At 35.2% G+C, this 17,484-nt stretch overlaps 1 long non-coding RNA gene across 1 annotated transcript; it reads left to right on the top strand.

Annotated features, from left to right (window-relative positions):
- The first annotated feature begins 5,063 nt into the window (after window positions 1–5,063).
- Window positions 5,064–17,470, top strand: LOC121411630. The gene is made up of 4 exons (XR_005969513.1): window positions 5,064–6,334; window positions 10,642–10,734; window positions 14,535–14,663; window positions 17,400–17,470. It is a non-coding gene; the product is annotated as an uncharacterized LOC121411630 (long non-coding RNA).
- The last annotated feature ends 14 nt before the right edge of the window (window positions 17,471–17,484 follow it).

Below are 17,484 nucleotides of genomic sequence, written 5' to 3'. Positions count from 1 at the left end.
AATCTAAAGGCTTTTAGCAATTAAGGTAATGAGGCTCTTTTGTTATCAGACTCTAAAGTTGAGATAAATTCAGGGTTGCTTGTACTTATAGCAGAAAAAAATTCAACCTTTATTTTTAAAGATATGTCCACTCCATGCACATTATCAGAAGTGTGACTTCAAGTGTGAATGTAATGCCTGCATTCACGGAGGCATCATTCATATGCATCAAATCATATCTTTAAAAGCAAAAAAAAGATCACTTCAGTTTTGATAGTAGGGAGTTACTTTTTGTTTTTCCATACATATATACCCCCAGCTCTGATGCTAGAGATTACCTTTACCCTTTCCTCATACTGCCATTGGTAAACAGCATATTTTTCCCCCTTCTAAAAAGCTTGCATCATATTTGCTACTCTGGCGATTTTGCGCCTATGCGCATCCACCCACGCACAAACACGCCCCGAATGCCCCCACCTACATTCTCCCTGGTTTAAAGATGCCAAATGCTCTGTTTACTACAAAATCCGCTCTCCCCCTCTCTCCCTCTTACTCTCCGTCTTTCTCCATACACAGATACACACACCACCACCATCACCATTTATACCACCACTACGCGCAGTGGCGAAGGGGTGCGCTGAAATGTGCATAGTCATTGTGGATGCATTTTGTGTGTGAGTGTGTGTTTTGACTGTATTCCAATTTTCGGTACGGACCTGGTGCATTGGGCTGGTATCTCTCTCTCTCTTCCTCTCCGTGTCTGTTTGTTGAGGTTCATCCAGAGTTTAATTCAATGCAGCCAGGTTGAATATTGCTTGGAGTGGATGCCTTATGTCGCTCGGGCCGTGCGTCTATGTGAAGATCGAGCACGACGCCACTTTCTCTATCTCATGCACTCACAGCAAAGCACCCTACCAGCAGGTTGCGTGTGTTTTATTTTCACTCTGATCTATTTTTATCCGAGGTCCTTTGTAATTATTATGCATGAATGTCAATAAATGTCTGACGGGCTGCGGTCCTATGCCAACATAATCATTCAATGTCTTTTCTCTCCATATTATACTCTGTAGTAATCGATAGCTTTTTTTGACAAGATTATTTTGAGCATTCAACATTATCATCCTAGTCTGTATGTATCTGGATCCCTAGTCCAGAACTAATTTTTCAACTTTTTTTGTTGGGGGGGGTTCAATATTGTATTCATATAATTTTTTGTTTACAAAATAATTGAGAAATTAGTATTGTTCATTTTTATGCACTGCTGATATAACTCTCAGTGCATTGCAAATTACTTCTTCCCAGGTAGAGTTATATTTTTTTAATATCTTGGCTTAGAATATGAAATAGTAGTTTATTATAGAATGCAAAGATGGTCTTATCTATTCTATTATAAGAAATTGTATTATTGTCACACACTATTACAAAAACATGAATCAAAATGATAATATACATAGAAGTGATAAAGCAAAAATTCTGAAATATCATGCATTTTTTGTGTTCATCCCTTTTCTGTATATCAGATACTGAAGTTGAGTATAGATTCACTGATTTCAGTTGCTTAACAAGAACCCTCAATTTTCATTGAAAGATTTCTTTGGGGATAAAATGGTAATTTATGATTTTTTAGATCATCTTTACAGCCTGGAAGGAGAAATACTTTGCTTGTTATTTCTGTATAGTACCCCTTTTCATTTCATTTTTCTGTAGCGAGTGAAATTCCTTATGACATTTTTTCTTGTCACAAATCTATCTCTTATATTACTTTTTTAAAAAGTTTTGATGATTCTAGCCAAGTAATTGTAAATTGAAAGTGTATTTTGAGTGTTTATTGCTCAATTGTTATATTCTAACAATGAGACGCAGCTCATACAGAACCAGTTTACATGAGAGACTGATTTTCATGTTGATTGCAAACACATTTTGGATCATTCTTTTTGAGTTTTCTTTCATTTTGATAAACAGATTCTTGTCAATAAATTTCATTTTCATCTTATGATCTTTCCTTTCTTCATACAATCAGAGGAATACCATGTAAAGCAAGTGTTTATGGAGTTAGGCAACTGATCTACATCGTCCTACTTCTTGTCGATCATGACAGTGAGATAGAGAGAACATGATCCCGCCATAGGGGTTTATGAAAGATGCTGCCAGACATATTGCCAATTAAACCGCTTTTGTAATCGGAGTCTGTCTGTTAAGGGATACAATTGGATTCTACGTCATAAGCTGCAAGTCAATCTCGTGCCCACTAGGGCTTGGTTATAGAAGTCTGCATCGTCTGTACGAACCAGGGATGTGGTCTACGTCGTCTCAAGATGCCCTCTACATAGATCCCTGGCTGGTTGCCATGGCGACGGCGGGCTCGGCGTTGACGTCATAGCCCGTCACAGAGACGTTTTGTTTGCGCTGGAATTCTGTGCTGCAAAGATTGAAACAGCATCCGATTGCTGTTTTTATTTTGCCTTTTTATTTTCTCGAAGCATCTTATAAGACATCGCTAATTGGAATGAAAAAAAAGAGTAATTACTCGATTCATCTGATATTGTTTGTCAATTTTAGCAAGGATAGAGACGTACGTGCAGAGTTGTTGTTTCCTCCCCAAGGCTAGTCATTAGGTTGCCAGGGTAGACAAAACATGTTTACAAACAACAAGAAAATGAAGATCCTAGAACATCCCTCTTATTACCGTAATGAGTAGAAGGACGTGACCGAGTGCATGAATTTCATTGTAGTATGTATATACTCCATCCTTTCCCTTATATTGTGAAGCTTTTTGCTTGTTTACATTTTTTATTGTTATCTAGTCGTATGATAGAAAAATGAGGAAAAACAGTAGAATTTATGGTTGCATCACTTCTTCCTGTGGAAGTGGATGCTATCTGAAAATTTGGATGCTAAAAGTGACACCAGGTGTGTCCATTAAGCACCACACCCTAAGGTGTTAAAAGTACACCCCAGAGTGACATAACCAAATGTGCTGTAGTAAGACCATGGGTGTCAAGCAAACACCTCTGAGTGTAAAGTAACCAGCATGGTCCTGACTCTGGTTAACACCTCAATTTTTGGCTGTGTAGAATTACTTCAATCATGGGCCACGGTGAAATGTAAGAAAGTTTTTGTCTCACCTGCATAGCAGAGTGAGACTATAGGCGCCTCTTTTCCGACGGCGGCGGCGGTGGCGTCAACATCAAATCTTAACCCGAGATTTAGTTTTTGAAATGACATCATAACTTAGAAAGTATATGGACCTAGTTCATGAAACTTGGCCATAAGGTTGATCAAGTATTACTGAACATCCTATTACAGTTTCATGTCACATGACCAAGGTCAAAGGTCATTTAGGGTCAATGAACTTGGACCATGTTGGGGGAATCAACATCAAAATCTTAACCTGAGGTTATGTTTTTGAGATGTCATCATAACTTAGAAAATATATGGACCTAGTTCATTAAACTTGGACATAAGCTCAATCATGTATCACCAAACATCCTGCATGAGTTTCATGTCACATGACCAAGGTCAAAGGTCATTTAGGGTCAATGAACTTTGGCTGATTTAGGGGTTTCTGTTGAATTACAATAAAAACTTTAAAGTTTTTTGATCTGATTCATGAAACTTGGACATGATAATAATCAAGTATCACTGAACATCCTGTGCAAGTTTTAGGTCACATGACCAAGGTCAAAGCTAAATGAACTTTGGCGATAATGGGGGTATCTGTTGTATTACCATCATAACTTTGCAAGTTTATTGATCTGACTTTTGAAACTTAGACATAAGGGTAATTAAGTATCACTAAATATCCTGTGCAAGTTTCAGGTCACATGATCAAGGTCAAAGGTCATGTGAGGTCAATGAATTTTGGCCACATTGGGGGAATTTGTTGAATTACCATCCTATCTCTGTAAGTGTATTGGTCTAGTTCATAAAACGTGGAAATAAAAGTAACCAATTATCACTGAACATCTTATGTGAGTTACAGTAGTTTTCAAAGTCAACAATGCTGCTATGTTGAATCGCGTGATGCAGGTGAGATGGCCAGAGGCATTCCACTTGTTTATAATATCGTACCATAAAAGGGGATACTGTCCATAACATTAAAATGAAAAAAATACTTTTTGTCCAACTTATTTGATATGAGAAGTTTTTCATCCAAGTATAAGACTAATCTTGAAAGGGAAGCACTAGGCCTGTATTAGAATGTAATTTGTTCTTAAACAAATTAAATTATGTTTTCTTCATTGTTTATTCAACAAAGCCCATGTACCAACAGTAAACAGATTTGAGATATTTTTGTATAGCTATTTTATACATTTATTGCACTTTTTATCTTCTGTCAAAAGGTGCTATATAGGTCCAGCTGTTATTTCTATCATTATTACTATTCTTTTTTTATTATTGTTATTTACATAATAATAAATCATTATTGATATTATTATTATAGTTATTTTTGTTGCTGTTGTTATTGTTATTACCATTCTTTTAAAGAGAAAAGTTCACATGAACTTAAATGCAATAAAAAAAAAAACTTATCCGCAATGATATAGCTAATGAACCGTGTACACAGACTTCCTGATAAAATCAAAAAGTCATCATTGACTGTTCAAAGTGTGTACATTATCCTTGGAGAATGACATGCAATAATGATATTAAACGATGACAAAAATGATGTCCTCAAGCTTTTGCCGTCTCCCCAGCTGCTTGGTATTCACATTTACCCCCCACACGCCATCAGTGATGCAGCGGTTGCCATGGTAACCATAGCATCATGCTCTTCCATCCTTGCACCACGACCCCCTCCTGGTGTGGCTTTTGAGAAAGGTAACAAATGAAAGTCCTGTCAACCTTGGATCAGCCTTGAATGGTCTACTGGTGAGCTTCCTGTGAGCAGAGCCAAGCCCGTGAAAAGGTCGTCAAGTCCTTTATGAATGTGGGCATCGGACCAAACACAAATTAACATAACCAGCTCTTACGCGTGACTGGACCTCCTCCGTCTTTTCCCCTCTCTACAATGTCTTGCTTCAACCTACTCGTTTACTATTTTTCTATGTTTCTTACTTTTTCTCACTCTCTCTCTCTCTCTCTGTCTAAATGGGCACGTGTGGTGCCGAAATTCTACAGGGTGCTGGATGTGGAAACGTAAATTTTGCATATTTTTCTTAATTTTTGAGGAATGCAAAGTTCATATAGCAGAGATTGAATAACTTTTTCATTCCTTCCAGACCATTTGGGCCATTTATCAACTTTTGTGTCCAGGATCTCTGAAAAAATGAAGTGGAAATATAAGTCTACAACACTACAATATATTAAAATGTGCTTTTATATGACAGATTGGTAAAAATTTTAATTTCAATGAAAATATTTTTTTCTTTTGGTTGATCAGGTAGAGAATATATCAAAGATGCTTATAAAAACACTTTTTCCTCTTCTCAGGCGATTTTATATTTTTAAAAGTGAATTTCTGGACCAAGAGTCAAGTATCCTCATTTTTGGGGAAAATGTGAAAATGGGCATGTGTGGTGCAAAACTGATTTTTAAAACACTTCTACAGGAAAATTCTAGGGATCAGGCAAAGGTTCAGGGTCATAATTATGTTATTTTTATCATATATTTTCAAATTCTGATGGTGATTTATATACTTTTTGTGGATATATTGAGAAAATCAACTTTTCATTTTTCTGATCTCTGAAAATTTATACCCCGCTTTGTACACAATTATATATAGGAAGCATTGAATGCATGCTATTTTTTAAATCGATCTAACACAAAACTTACTTATTCAAAAAGTATTGTCTTTATTTCAAAAAATAGAAAAAGATTCTTAGTTTCCATTCCTTTGCAATTCCATAATGCAAAAAGTGGATAAAATGGTGAAATTCTACTACCGAAAACATATATATTTGCCTATATTTCTTTTATTTACTTTATGTTAGAGCGCCCTCTACTGACCACAATCCACAAACTAACTATACAACAACTATTACGAAACGGTAAACAAATTTGGTGCATCGGGGTTTTTTTTTGGCTCAAAGTTATACTCCTCGTTTACTTGGCACGATTACCGTTTGTTTTTATTGATTATGGTTTTATACATACGCATTCTGAGATGTTCGAACTTGCCTTTGAAGAATTTTCAGTTCGAACTGTGCTGTGATCAGGTGATCGGATATTTAACGTACCGATAATTGAGACGGAAATAGCATGAGAAGGCAGCCGAAGCTCCGGGCATGATCGAGTAAGTGGACGATCGTTGTTCATGGCTGCGAGTGTCACTGTCAGATTTGATTGAATCGTGGTCATGGTGGTTGATTATTCCAGCACGATTTCGTCTAATATGTGATCGTCTGTGCTGAGTGTAAGTACATGCTGTTTTTTTTTACTTTACTTCATATAATTGGAAATGTGATGACCTGATGACTGATGTTTGTTTTTATATGCTGGCAATGCCAATGAAAATTGCACTGTCACTACCGGTACCGTACGAGTTTCACTAGACGTCTTGAGGCTATCAATAATCTTGTTCATTGAATGAGTGGGCTGAGCTACTCATTCACACGTACACTAGGCCTAGTCTTGAGGACTCCATGATGATGTCTTTTTAAAATACTTTGACATACAGTACGGTATACTTCTTCATCATTGGAGTCTTAACCATGTTAACCGCCCTTCATAATGTAAGCAGGTAAGAGACATCTTTTTTATTAAAAATCACGTAAATGGTTGTGATTTTATTAATCTCTTCACCTTCCAATGCCTAATGCGTGGGAAGGTTTTTAAAAAATACACTCACACTAGTACGAGGTGAGGTTACATGTAGTATGTTATACTAACCTTGTACTCGTAGTCGTACTCTGGACCGTGTTTGACACTGGATTTCTAAATAGTCGACAAATATCGCTTCATGGCAGAAGTAATATTTGCCGAAACCCCTTGCTACCCACTGGGGCTCTTACCAGTAAGTAGCAATAGAATATTTTAAAATTTAATTTGGAAATATAAATTGTACAAAAAAGAGCAAATTAGTTTACATGTACCTCAGCCTGGAATTTTGTGGAACGTGACTTTGCATGTCTCTTCTACAGAAATACATAGAAGCCCGTTGGTGGTGCTAATAAATTTCACAACCTTGATTCAGCTCCTCTGTAATTTTATAACTGTCTGAATTCTTTGAATGAATTATGTGGAGCGTTGTGGCCCAGTGGATAAGTCTTCTGACTTTGAAACAGAGGGTCGTGGGTTCGAATCCCAGCCATGGCGTAATTTCCTTCAGCAAGAAATTTATCCACACTCGACCCAGGTGAGGTGAATGGGTACCCGGCAGGATTAATTCTTTGAATGCATGAGCGCTGAGAGGCAGCTTGAGCTAAAGCCGGGGTAATAATAATAACGCGCCTCGGAATAGAATATTTCTAGATAGATGGCGCTATATAAATGCCTATTATTATTATTATTAATGTGCAATTCTTATGATTACTTGACTAATTATGGGCACCAACAAATGAAATATCTTCAAAAACATAATCCAAGATTATTATTGACGATAAAACTTTTGCAAATAATTTAAAATGATGACTAATAAAAAAAAATTAAAATATACGTACCTGGAATGAAACCAGCAGTACACTAGACTTACTTATTCAAAAAGTACAAGCTTTAACGAATGTCAATTATACTACGGTCTACCAACATCTGTGTACAATGAAAAGATTGGACACTTTTTGGAATTTGCGTGTAAATAAATTAAGGTGCCTAGTCTTTCCCTTGTAATGTCTTTGATATGAATATAAATCACGCACCCTCTTTAGGCCAAAAATTGATATCGTCATTGATATCGTCATTGAAATCTTCACTGATGATCAAGAAAAAATACATTTTTTTTAAAGGAAACTTCAAAGAGAAATCACTGAAGGATCTATATGGTTTGGTAAGTGTCATACATGTAGCAGAATGTGAAATCCAAATGTATGTTATTTTATATTTCATTTGGGCAAAAACCTATGAAATACAATGTAGTTCTATTTGAATGTGTTTCATGCATATGTCTGATATTCCTTCGCACGCGAGATGAATTGAAAATAGTCAATTAAAATGTTAAAAGATAAAGGTTTCTTAGCAGACTGATGTCATGTAGATCCCTCGATCCAATTGTACAAAATGTAAATACAATGGGGTCGACCCTTGAACCACTTTGTATGACGTACATCCGGTTAGTGATGCCGTTTTGAAGAACAATTAGTAGATAAAAAATTTTATTTCACAAATACTAAAATTCATTACGTGATTATAAAGAATTAGTATACTGCTAATTATTTATAATCATGTAATAAATTTTAGTATTTTATTTGTGTTGTGTACATTTGGAACGAGGGATCTACACTATATCGGTCTGGTGAGAAACCTTTATTTTTAACATTTTAATTTACTATTTTTTAAAACCTTCCTATACATTAGGCGTAGGAAGGTGTAGAGATTAATAAAATCACAACCATTTACAGGATTTTTAATAAAAAAGATGGATTTCACTTGATTTTTCTGTGCGTGACGGCATGTAATGAACCGTCGAGTATTGAGTGCCTTTGTTTGTTTGTCAACAAACGGTATAAGTCCATACAATGAAGGTTGCTTGCCTTCCAGAAATTTTTAAAACTTTTTATGCCCCTACAGACAGAAGTCCAGAGGGGGCATTAACCGTTGTCCTTGTCCGTCCGTCCCACCACTTGGTTTCCGCACAATTTATTGAAAAATATAAAATGGAATTAAAAAATGTTGGTGTGTAGGTAGATGACACCAGTTCAGGCTTAGTTCGAATTTGGAGTCCGCAGGTCAAAGGTCACAGCTCATTCAATATGTGAGTTGGTTTACATGCGAGTTGGTGATAACCAAAATACGGGCTAAGTTTCAATTCCGAATCTGCAGGTCAAAGCTCATTAAATATGAAAGTTATTGAACAGATTTTTAAAAATTTTGGTGTGTTGGTAGACGATGCCAAAATAAGGGTTAAGTTCGAATTTGGTGTCTGCGGGTCAAAGGTCACAGCTCATTAACTATGCGAATTGGTTTCCGCATGATAACTTATGAAATATTCAACAGATTCAAACAAATTTTGGTGTGAAGGTAGATGACACCAAAATACAGGCTAAGATCGAATTTGGAGTTAACAGGTCAAAGGTCACAGCTCTTTATGTGAGTTGGTTTCTGCATGATAACTTATGAAATATTTGACAGATTTTTACAAATTTCGGTGTGTAGGTACATGAAGATGACACCAAAGTCCAGGCTAAGTTTGAATTCGGAGTCCGCAGGTCAAAGGTCACAGCTCATTCAATATTTGAGTTGGTTTCCGCATGATTACTTATGAAATATTCAACAGATTTAAAAGAAATTTGGTGTGTAGGTAAATGACACCAAAATACAGGCTAAGATCGAATTTGGAGTAAACAGGTCAAAGGTCACAGCTCTTTATGTGAGTTGGTTTCTGCATGATAACTTATGAAATATTTGACAGATTTTTACAAATTTCAGTGTGTAGGTACATGAAGATGACACCAAAGTCCAGGCTAAATTCGGATTCCGCAGGTCAAAGGTCACAGCTCATTCAATATGTGAGTTGGTTTCCGCATGATTACTTATGAAATATTCAACAGATTTAAAAGAAATTTGGTGTGTAGGTAAATGACACCAAAATACAGGTTAAGTTTGAGTCTGCAGGTCAAAGGTCACAGCTTATTAAATATGCGAGTTTGTTTCGGCATGATAACTTATGAATAATTAAACAGATTTAGTACTAATTTGGTTTGTAGGTAGATGACACCAAAATTTGTAGTCTGCAGGTCAAAGGTCACAGCTCATTAAAGGACAGGTCCCCCCCAACAAAAAGTTAATTTGAATAAAAAAAAATTAAATTCACAAAACAGTATATGCACATCCTGGTTGGTATGCAAATGAGGAAACTTATGACATCATCCAATCACTATTTTTTTTGTATTTTATAATATGAAATATTCTAATTTTCTATTCATTGTTAAGTGAAAAAGCGATTATTTCCTCCCTGAACATGTGAAATTAGCATTGTGTAAATAATACTATATACTTTACTATATGTTTTAGTCAAGTTGGTCCTTACAGTTGAATCTGTAAAAAAAGAAATATTTTACAATTCAAACAATAAAGAAACGAAAGAGTGAGTGAGGAACATCACCAACTCTCTCAGTTGCATGTCACTCAGGTGTGCATATCACTGTTTTGTGATAAATAAGCAAACTTTATATATGTTACAACTTTCTTATTTTACATCGGATTTTGATGAAATTTTCAGTGTAGTGCTAGTTTGATTTTTCTCTATTTATTAAAATCAACATTTCTCTGGGGTAGATTTGACCTTTCAATATTTGAGTTGGTGTCCGCATGATAATTTATGAAATATTCAACAGATTTAAAAAGCTTTGGGTGTGTCTACAGGTAGATGACACCAAAATACAGGCTAAGTTCGAATTCGGAGTCCACAGGTGAAAAGTTACAGCTCATTAAATATTCAAGTTGGTGTACGCATGATAACTTTTATATATGAAATACTCTAATTAAAAAAATTGTGTGTGTAGATTACACCAAATACAGGGTAATTTTGACCTGCTGGTTTAGAATTTAATACCTCATTCTTTGTAGGATGTTGGTGCATACAGTGGTAATGAAAAGAAAATTGGCAACCAGTCATCTACAAGACGCTGCATTCATATACACTGTAAGGAAAGGAACAAGGTAAGTTGTTTTGCAGATATTTTGTGCCCCCACTGAATGAGTTTTTAGAAGGCACTGTCATTAAGCCTTGCCCCAGCCAGCCATTACTGTGTCTGTCTCCTGCACTGATTTCTATGCAATTGCTTGAGAAATATTCAATTGATTTTAAGAAAATTTTTTTATGTTTGGATGGATGGCAATGAAATACGAGTCTAGTTTGAATCAGGAATCTGCAGGTCTGATGTAAATGGTTATAGCTCTCAATATATACTTTAAAAAAAACTTGAAAAATAGTTAAATACTCCACAGTGCAGAAACAGGGGGGTGCATTGTCTTCAGCCACTGCATTTTTTTCCCAAAACCATGTACAGAAATGACCATCTTATATTATTTGCATGGTCAGCCCCCACTCTCGAAATCGCTCCTCTTTCCCTGCTTCATGCTGAAATTAAAATACAACAAGCAGAATGGGTTAAAAAGACTTACATGTATAGACAAAGAAAATTTAGACCATTTTTTATAATCATGAATAAATTAGGCAGTGATTATGTCTTACAATAACTTTGTACTTAAAGATGTAGATAAATGCATGTGATTTTTTGAAAGATGTATTAACCTCTTGGTCTTTTTACAGATACTCAAAGGACAAGTCCACGTCAACATAAAATTGATTTGAATAAACAGAGAAAAATCCAACAAGCATAATGCTGAAAATTGCATCAAATTGGATGTAAAATAAGAAAGTTATTACATTTAAAATTTTGCTTAATTTCACAAAACAGTTCTATTCACACCTTGGTCGGTATGCAAATGAGGAGATTGATGACATCATCTACTCACTATTTCTTTTGTATTTCATTACATGAAATATTCTAATTTTCTCCTCATTGTCAAGCGAAACAGTGATTAATTCTTCCCGGAACATATGGAATTAGCCGGGGGGGGGGGGGCACTTCCATTGACGAGTGGATACCATGCGCGACCATGGGGTCTCGAAAAACACCCTTACAATGTATTTTCTAAAAATGCACCCCTTAACAAGTATTGCCGTGTGAAACCCTATACTTAACAAGTATTGGAAACGAAAGAATACTCTTGGCAAGTTCCTTGAATTGACCCCCTAAACAAGTACAGCGATATGTTTATTATGTGACGGACGTCGGCCGTCGATTTTTACCTTCACCTACATCATTGGGTTTAGTACAGCCCCACCTCCAACATCTTGCGCAAATCATACTCTATACACGTAGCATTGACTCTTGGGGCAAAAGTACGTCCTTTATAAAACATTTTTGTCCTCATTTTTTACACCCTCACAAATTTGACCCTATAAAAGACGTAGCTCTCCTGGCAAATATAGATACCCTTTTTTCATAGTGTTTTTGACAACTTTATCACGTTACATGTACATAAAGTAACGTGCCCTACATGTATCTTGATAAAGACATCCTTTTTTGGTCGCGCATGGTATCCACTTATCAATGTAAGTAGGCCCCCCATGGGGGGGGGAATTAGCACCATTTATTACTAATTGATTCAGTCAAGTTGGTCCGTATGGTCAAATCTGTAAAAAATGAAATATTGTATGATTCAAACAAAAAAACAAAAGAAATAGTGAGTGATGGACATTAATCGACTGACTCATTTGGATGTCACTGAGTTGTGCATATCACTGTTTTGTGAAAAATAACCGAAACTTCTAAATGCCATAACTTTCCAATTTTACATCCAGATTTTATGAAATTTTCAGTGTTATACTTGTTGGATTTTTCTCTCTTTATTAAAATCAGTTTTTGTCTCACCTGTACAGCAGAGTGAGACTATAGCCGCCGCTTTTCCGACAGCGGCGGTGTTAACACCAAATCTTAACCGAAGGTTAAGTTTTTTAAATGACTATTTGAAATGACTATGGGAGGTCATGTAAGGTCAATGAACTTATGCCAAGTTGGGGGTATTTGTTGAATTACCATCATAACTTTGAAAGTTTTTTGATCGAGTTCATAAAACGTGGACATAAGAGTAATCAAGTATCACTGAACACCCTCTGCAAATTTAATGTCACATGACCTACATGTAGGTCAAAGGTCAATGAACTTTTGCAATGTTTGGGGGTATCTGTTGAATTACCATCATAACTTTGAAAGTTTTTTGATCTGATTCATGAAACTTGGACATAACAGTTATCAACTGTCTACATGACCAAAGTCAAAGGTCATTGAACTTTGGCTATTTTAGAGGTAATTATAAGATTGTTGTCATAACTTTCAAAGTTTGAAGATAATAGATATAGTGTATGAAATGTGAATATACATGTAGGCATAATCAAGTTTCACTGACAAGTTTTAGGTCACATAATCAAGGTCAAAGGTCAATGAATGTAGTATTGCATCATTTTATAAGTGGTGTTTCAATCAAGGTCAAAGGTCAATGAATGTAGTATTGTATCATTTTATAAGTGGTGTTTTTTGTGAGTACATGTAGTTATATTATAGTAGTTTTCAAAGTCAGAACTGCTGCTATATTGAATCGCGTGATGCAGGTGAGACCGCCAGAGGCATTCCACTTGTTTGTTGGGGTGGACTTGTCCTTTAAACCCAGTTAAAGAATATCTTAAATCAATCAGAATAGGATTACACATGTACCAAAATAGATAATAAAATCATATTTTTGAACAGTGTATAAAGCACACATTTTTTGTTAATAAGATGTAATGAAGAATAACTGAATATTTCAAACATTTCATGAACTTTAATTTAGTTTTAGACGACTTTAATCTACCTAGAAAATGGTATTTAAAGGTATATTTCATTGATTTCTTGCATAAAAAAGAATGGAAAAATACTTCAAGAGCGAATGATGTAAAAATGAATCTGTTGATGTACGTGTATCTAGTTTAGAGAGATTTATGTGTTATAAAAAGGTGACGATATCCTGCTATTTAGTACAGAAGACTTGTTTAGATTTGTCAGAAACTAATCAGTGTGAAAAATAGCCACATAATTTAAACATGGATCTCAGTACATGTATATTCAGTGGCAAAATTCTATTTGTTATTTTTGGTAACTTTGAATAAAAAAAAGGTTTATTTCCCTGTCGTATATCAACATAAGAAGATTTATTTGAAAGAATGGTGTAAAGAATTCACCATTGTGTAACGTTTGTGTGACTGAATTGCAAATTTTGATGTATTTATTTTGTTTATGCCCTACTGTCCACAAAAATTGTCCAAATTTTCATTAAGTCCCACAAATTAACAAATATTGACATGATTTGGTTTTTCAAGCAAGCTACATGTACAACAGCTTTCACATTTTATTTGCAAAATATTTTCTCTGAAAAAAAGTCAAGAAAGATAACTTGTTAAATTTTATTGCATTTAAAAAGGCAAAGAAATGTTGCACCGTAGGAATTTGAGACCTTTTACCATTTTATCCATTTTGAATTAAACTGAGATTTGTTTTATTTATTTGTGTATTCTACAAATTATTTATCTTCATTATGCTGATTTTTATGCCCTACAGACACCTTTGAATACCTTTGGCAGAAATATGGTGCTATACAAATGTGCAGCATCATCATCATCAAGTCGCCAAAATTATCAGAAAGTGACTAAGTTCTGTTGAGGATTTATGTTTTGTATTTTCGATATCCTTTTGAATTATCAAAATATCCTATACCTATATGCTTTGAATCATTTTCTGTGTACAGGTTACATTAGAAAATATTGTTTGTAAATGAAGATTTTTGTGAGTGAAAGCATGATTTTGACAATTCTGAACATTTTGATACATTCTGATTTTTGCTTTTGTCTCTGATATCAGAAAATGGAGGTTGTTTGTCACCTTAATTGAAGTGCAGTCGACATATAGCCGAGTTTACAGTTGACAGTTTATATCTTATGGGTAGAGAATTTGAACTAATAAGGAAAGTCCCTGCAGGAAACAAATCAGGTAAGATCTTCTTGTCCTTATTCTGTATTTCCTATCACCAACAGGTGGCTTACAAGCTACTGTTTTAAGCTACTGAAATCAGTGAACAAATGCAATTTTCGAAAGATATATACACTGTAAGTTTTTTCTTGCCCACTGGAGGTGAAGGCAAGACATTAGGGATCCAAATGTCCGTCGTCTGTACGTCACAAACCTTATGACACATAACTTCGCAACTGTGAGTCACTTTTCAACCAAACTTGGATGGTAGATGGACTTTAGGGACCTGCATGTTATGCTGCACTAGGAGGTCATATGTTAAGGTCAAAGGTCATTTTCAGGTCATCGTTTAAGTTTACATGCAAGACTCTCTTATGACACATAAATCTGCAACCATAAGTCACTTTTTTCGACCAAACTTGGGTTGAAGGTGTACTTTAGGAGACCTGCATGTTATTGTGTTCGGAGGTCACATGGTATGGTCAAAGTTTATTTTGAGATCAAAATTAAAGTTTATGGGCAAGACTCTTTATAATGACAAGTGTTATTCCATCCCAGTTCTTTCACAATGAAGTTTTGATATCACAATTCTGTTCACAAAATTGCTTATGCCTTGTTTTAACAAGTGCTGTGAAGGGTACCTTGTTTGCAAAATGCAATATACTTCACGAATGTGTGACACTGTCATCTCTATCATTGATATGTCTTGTCAGTTGCAGACCCTTTTACTGGGGGCAAGGATTGAGTGAATATAATTTTTTTTTCATGTAAATGCACTGAATTCCACAATTATATTATACAGAATGTAAGCAAAGGAATTAGTAGAATCAGTAGATTCTTGTTGAATTTCCTTTTTTTCATATGCCTGTCTCGACAGGATGTACATGTATTATGGTAGATCACGCTCAGAGTCTGTCCGTCCGTCTGTTAACTTTTCCTTGTAAATGCGTAACTTCAGTTGAATGTAACCTAGGCTCATATAATTTGGTGTGTATGATACTAGCATGAATCTCAGGATGCCTATTGATTTTTAGGTCAAAAGGTCAAGGTCACAGTGACAGGTTTTTACCTTACCCTGCTGCAGTCCTTGTAAATGTGATAACTTCAGTTTTTAACTTAACCTTCAGGCTCATATAATTTGGTTTGTATGGTACGAGCATAGATCTCAGGAATTCTATTGATATTGAGGTCAGACAGTCAAAGGTGGCATTGCCACCTTTCACTTTTCTTGCTTGAACGATATCTCCATTTTCTGCTTTACAGGCAGGCATATCATGTGCTTGCCTCAGCCACACTCTTGTTATCTTTATCTTAAATCATGAAATAAAAGATTTGGAAAAAATCCTTAAGGTAGATTGAAATAAAATATTTAGGATTGGAATATAATATGTTAACAATCCCAGATATTTTTCAGGCTTTGCTTCTTTGATTTTTGTCTCGCCTGCATAGCAGAGTGAGACTATAGGCGCCGCTTTTCCGATGGCGACAGCGGCATAGTCAACATTGAAATATTAACCAAGGTTAAGTTTTTGAAATGTCATCATAACTTAGAAAGTATATGGACCTACTTCATGAAACTTGAACATAAGGGTAATCAAGTATTACTGAACATTCTGCCTGAGTTAGTTTCAGGTTACATGACCAACGTCAAAGGTCATTTAGGGTCAATGAGCTGTGACCATGTTTGGGGTAGTTGTGGAATCGTCATCACTTTGAAATTTTATGGAACTAGTTGATGAAACTTAGACATGAAAACAATTATGTATCCCTGAAAATTCTGTGCGATTTTCAGGTCACATGACTAAGGTCAAAGGTCATTTAGGGTCAATGAACTTCGATAATGTTGGGGGTATTTGTGGAATTATCTTAAATTTTCAGAAGTTTATCAATCTAGTAAATGTAGACTTGGAACATAAGAGTAACCATGTACTGTATCCCTGAATATTTTGTGCTTGTTTCAGGTCACATGACCAAAATCAAAGGTCACTTAGGGTCAATGAACTTTGGCTATGTTGGGGGTATTTGTTTAACTGTCATCATAACTTAAAAAGACCTGTTTGGATCTACTCAGATAGTTGATGAAACATAGCCATAAGGGTAATTGAGTTGTTTTGCACATGTCTGAGGTCACACGATCATATATGTGATCAAAGGTCATGTTGGGTATAAAATGGACATAGTATTTTATTATATGAGTATTTTCTTTCATGAATAACTATTTAATAGCTGTTTTCAAAGTCAGTACTGCTGGTATATCAAATTGCGTAATGCAGGCGAGACTGCTAGAGGCAATCCACTTGTTTTTAATTCAAATCCATTTGTTGGTAGGATGAACATGGCCTGATGAATGTTGTGATGTTTCTATATATTAGTATGACTGACCAAATAAATAGCAAAAAAACTTTTTTTGAAATGTTGAATTCTCCACTGCAAACATTGACATTGTTTATGCCACTTTACAAGAAGGAACTGTTTAAAGTAAGATATCACATATTTTTATTATTGGTAGGTTTGTTTTTTAATTTAGAAAGTTTCTAGCCAAGAAGCTCTTTAAAGTAAGATATGAAATATAGGTTTGTATTCGTAAATTTCGAGCCAAGGAACTGTTTAAAGTAAGATATCAAATATTTCATTGGTAGGTTTGTATTTTAATTTAGTAATTTGTAGCCAATGTATAATCTCCTCAATTCATTCCCATTAGTAATTATTCCCCATAAATATATTTTTAATTTGATTGCTTTCTTCATTTCTGCCTAGGTATGATGGCCGTGATGAGATAGTGCTGAAATCTGCGACTATTTCAAGCAGTCTTGCCTGTCCAGCATTTACAGACATGACATTT

This window comes from Lytechinus variegatus, chromosome 3, assembly GCF_018143015.1.
Source record: "Lytechinus variegatus isolate NC3 chromosome 3, Lvar_3.0, whole genome shotgun sequence".
Classification (NCBI taxonomy): Eukaryota; Metazoa; Echinodermata; class Echinoidea; order Temnopleuroida; family Toxopneustidae; genus Lytechinus; species Lytechinus variegatus.
The sequence above is the reverse complement of the archived record's forward strand: the minus strand, read 5'-3'. Positions and strand labels throughout refer to the sequence as shown.